We start from the raw sequence: 5,007 nt of genomic DNA, 5'->3' as shown, positions 1-5,007 counted from the left end.
CCTCCGCTGCGGGTCTCCGCTGCTTCGTCAGGGGAGGTGACAATACTCACGTGTCACTTGTGATCCGCTTCGAGATCAACAGAAGCGAAAAGCGTAATTAACATCATTGCTTTTATTACAGGAGGGTGATGGGACGAAAGGCTGCAATTAGACAACATTCCAGAACAAAACTCTAAAACAATGCAGCTTTCAGCACTGTGAGAGGGTTTAACACCATTAGCATAGCACAGCATAGAAGAATTTAATATAAAATTCTTGCAAGAAATATATCTTGCATCTGCACGTGTAAGCCTGCCCTGCCAAAAGTGCAAGGTGTAACTGAAGACGCCTGCGAGTAAAAATACAAAGATACAGAAATTTGACTGAAGTCCTTAGAGAACACGAAAAAAAGAGATGGATGGAGCAGAATGTAACGGTTTCTAAATAAATCTATTCTGCTAGTGTGCTGCTAGTGCCTTTTTGCTCCAGCCCCCCCACCCCACCCCGGCACACACACAAACGCATTCACAAATGCACTGCCACAAAACTAACTGTACAATGACTCAACGCCAAAGAAAAAAGAAAAGCGCCCTTTATTCACGGCATCGCACATCAATGGCCACTTTATATTAAAATCAAGGCACATGCTTTCCAAACTTAAAAGCTGCAGTGGAGGGGGGAAAAAATAAAATAAAATAAAAAAGTCTTCCTCCGCTACCATTAACGCTTTTATGACCACTTATTTGAGTTGGCCAGAAATCTGTGCTGAAACCACCTAAAAAAGAGCGGCAGGCGAAGCAGGGCTCAACTGTGCAAACCAATCTGCTTGCAAAAGACCGTATTTTGACAGTTTGTTAATCGGTTAACCTCGCACATTGTCAGGTCAAAGTCCTTTAGGTACACAGCCAGCCCAAAAACGAGAGCGAAGGAATTCATGCCACATCTCCAACGACAAGCGCCGTCACTAAAACCCAAGACTGGACTTTTCGGCAACTGTCGTAACAGCAATGTTGTGAACAGCCCCAAATTATAACAGTCGCGTTTTTAGAAGAGCATCTGACGCCCTGACAACTGAAAACGCACTTCGAGTCCGGATGCAGACTCAACCTTGTACAAGGGTTTGAAACACCTGAAAACTTCATTTACTGAATAAAGCAGTACTCCAAAAGAAAGCAGCATTCAAAAAAAATCCCTTATGCCAGCACTTGCTGGAGACAGACAAGCAAGGACTGCAGGTATAAGAGTCATAGGCAAAGCCAAGCGGGCAGGATTCTGGCTACTGCAGGAGCTGATAGCAGTGATGTGCAGCAGCACCGTCAAAACCTGCCCTGAACGCAGTCTGAGCCTTGCAGAAATGGGCAAGAAAAAAAAAATGGTGCCGCGCTCCAAAGTTCAGTATGTGACCCGTTAATGCTGAGTGAAAGGGGGGTTCAGCAGTGACTTGCATTACTGGCTTGCAAAGGATTCCTCCTGGCAATACGTATTGCAACTTGTGCCCTGACTTCCTAATCTCAGCATTTACGCTGCTTCTGCCGTCTCCCATCTTCCTGCTAGTCATCTGCAAGGTTTGAATGCAGCATTTCTTAGCGGCTTTGCTCTTTTCACCCTGGCAGACAGTGCGTGTTACTTTTTCACCCGTGCGGTTCACCGTCTCCCCTAGTTGCGCTGTTTTAAAGTCAAATCATTCAGAGGAACAAATTTCCCTTATGAGGAAAACCAGTATCAGTCCTGGTTTGCCCCCTACATCCATCACAACCCGAAAACACAGCAAGAAGGACAACACACCGTGGCTTTGCTTTAGCCTTCAGGGCATTGAGCATCGCTGCAGATGTTGCTCCTGATGCCAGAGTACTTCTGGGAAGAAGGTTTTAATTAATTTGTGCTGGCAAGTAATTCCACGGCTGCAGAACAATTACAGCTTAGGTGCCCACCCAAGGAGTTCCCAGCTCTGCGGAAAAACTTAATAGCAGGGAGATGAACTTTGAAATTCAGCTGATTTATAAATAAGCAACCTCTCCTTATATCCTTGCTGCTTCATGATTTGTTTACTTATTAACATGTAGGCAGAAGCTTCCACCCCACTTAACATGCAATCAGGAGAGCTGAGAATTCAACTTGAAGGCAAACCATAGCTCCAGAAAACAGTTTAATTGCACAGTTTATATATATATATATATGTATATATGTATATATAAATATATTTATATATATTTAAGATGCTGAAGAAACATCGTTTTTTCAAGTCTCCAGTTTTTACCAAACAACYCATTTCTGGACAGCTCCTGCTAATTTTTGCCCCGCTTAAAGCCCAGACATGAAAAACCCAGCAAAGAGATACTAAATCTTCCTTACTAAACTGTAGCAGTCAGGCATAGCCCAAAGCAAAGTAACACACTAAAATACTGAACTTCGAATTTTTTTGCTGAATCATCCAGAAAGCTCTATACTTTTGGCAGGACATGATTCATATCAACTATATTATTAGAAGAAAGATCAGATGAGAGATTTAATGATACCATGTTGATAGCTGTTCAGCATCTTCAGAGCATATCAAGGAAACCACCTGGAATGACCACATTTTTTGCTCAATACTGGCCAGCCTGGTGGCAAAGGGGCAATTCTGGGAGGAAAAGTATATCTACCTCTGATCAGCTAGGGTCTTGATATTTAAGTTAATAGCTTTGAAGATGCTGGAGAGAAAAAACAACTATAATTAGAGACTGGAGAGGAGGAAGGATAGCTCATTCCTTGTGTACCAGCACCAAGGAGTTAAAGAACACCATTCTTATTTTCCTTGCTGTTTAATATGTATGTGGCACCAAAAACATACATGGAATTTATGCACCAGTGGGATTATTCCTTTTCCCCAATAATTATAATCACGATGTTTATCACATCAAAATCCCTATTGACAGATGGCAGTATTCCTGCAATTCAGTGGGAAGAAGGAAATGATCACAGCGCAAAATCACTAGTAATTTAAAAGGTGATTGCATCAAAATGCAACTTAGTAAGCACTAAGAGCAGGCACAGGCAGATGCAGTGGGAAAAACAGAAAGGAGAGAGATTTTCCCTCGCACTCCCAGGAAGATTCATAGGGATTAGAAGCGAAACACAACACTAGTAATTTCCACAATTCACATGAATTAATTCATCATTCAGCTGATCAGCCTGGTGATCACTGTGGCCAGGTAACCCAGGAATTTTCAGAAAACAAGTATATGGTTAAAAGCCAACATTGTGCAACTGTAACTCCAAAAAAGTGCCCACAACTAAATATAACAGCTCTATTTACAGAGGATGCACTGCGACACAGCAGGATTTTAATGACCAGGAAGAAAACTTGGAGAGATGACCTACCTGCCCCACAGTACATACCAGTATAAACAGGTTCATGAAACTGGTGGAGAGCAAACAGCACTCAGGTAAGGAAGATACAACTCACAAATGAGATCGGACATTGCATCTCCAATGGATGAGACTTCATTTACAGCTCCTGACGTGACAAATTAAGAATCTCACACAGCAGTGCTTGCTAGAAGACCAGCTCTCGTGCTGAGAACCCGATTCATCCGCTGATAAAGATTTATTACACGGTCAAGAATCCAAAGACCTGCACCTTTAGAATATTATTTATTTGAAAGCATCTTTTTTCAGTAAACACCTTGTAATTTTTTCCAGCTCTCTCCCATGTCCAAGCTATGCTTCTCTTAATACGACGTGTGTGTGAAGGAGAGGAAGAACATTGCATGTGACTTGCTAGCAGATGGAGTGTAACGTTTATCAGGCAGCGATCATCAGGGACTCTCATCACACTCAAGTGCAGAAGTCAAGCGACAGGCTAGATGAGAGGGACATCAAGGCCGAATGCAGAAACAGTGCTGACACTTCACTAGGGCCCAGCAGAATAGGCTGCAACCGCCAGCCAGACACAAGCCATGGACTGATGCCAGCACACAAGAACGATGAGGACGTATCAAGTCATGCTCTATTCTTCCCCAAGAGAGAGAGAGCCCCCATCCCATAATCTTTCCATATCCCACAAGCTCTAAAAGTCTCCTAAGGAAAAGGTTGCACTGACTCACTCAGTAGAATCTCCTACTAGAGGAAGAGACAGATGTTAAGGTTGTTTTTAAAGAACAATGTTTCCCCTTCAATTTCCAATTGGACTTTCAGCACAGCATTAAAATAAGCAATTTAATTAGTGAAATGGCACCCAGATGATCCTCAGAACTCATCCCCATTCACCAAGATCACAGTCAGGTCATAACCATGAAGGTCACAGCTATTCTGGGCATCCTCTTACACACAGTAAAACTCACATTAATCCCTTCCTTCTGGTACTCACTCTCACCTCGCTTTAAATCTCAAATCTACTTCTTTCATTTTTWAAAAATAAATCTTATACTGGTGAATTCCTTTTGGAAGAAGTGAAGGTTTACTGCATTGCTTGTTCCCCATGCTCTGGCTGTGGGGTGGCCTGTAAGGTCCCCACGGCAGAGGCTGGAAAGCATCCAGGAGATGTTTAAGGTCTGAAAAAAAAAATTATAAATCAAAATCAATGTCCTAACTACCACTGTGGTCTCTCTCTATAACTCCCTAGCCAGGTACATCGTTCAACTGACAGATGGTTTATTCAGAAAGCATTTAAAGATCTCCACTGAACTTTTAATGAAGATATTTCCAGCATTAGGCTCAAGACCGCTTTGTTCTTTCTGCCTGCCTCACCTGGTGCTGCAATGCCCTTACGGTATGCATGCAGCAAACAGAACCGAAAATAACTCAATCAAAACACATGCACTTGGAAAACAGCCTCAAAATAATTGTCACAAACCTGGAGAAACTAGAGATGAAATCTGAAAAAGCTACTAAACCTGTTTTTTTTTTTTTTTTTTGTCCTTGACACAGCTGCTTAAAGCACTTGTCTAAAGAGCAGGAACCACACACTGCATCTCCCTAAAAATTGCTCCCGTCCAATAAAGGGGCAATAAAGGGCAACAGATTCATGGCTTGGGTGACACAGCTGGT

The sequence above is a fragment of the Rhea americana genome, unplaced genomic scaffold (genome assembly GCF_003343005.1).
Source record: "Rhea americana isolate MKP2758 unplaced genomic scaffold, rheAme1 scaffold_195, whole genome shotgun sequence".
Taxonomy (NCBI): Eukaryota; Metazoa; Chordata; class Aves; order Rheiformes; family Rheidae; genus Rhea; species Rhea americana.
The sequence above is the reverse complement of the archived record's forward strand: the minus strand, read 5'-3'. Positions refer to the sequence as shown.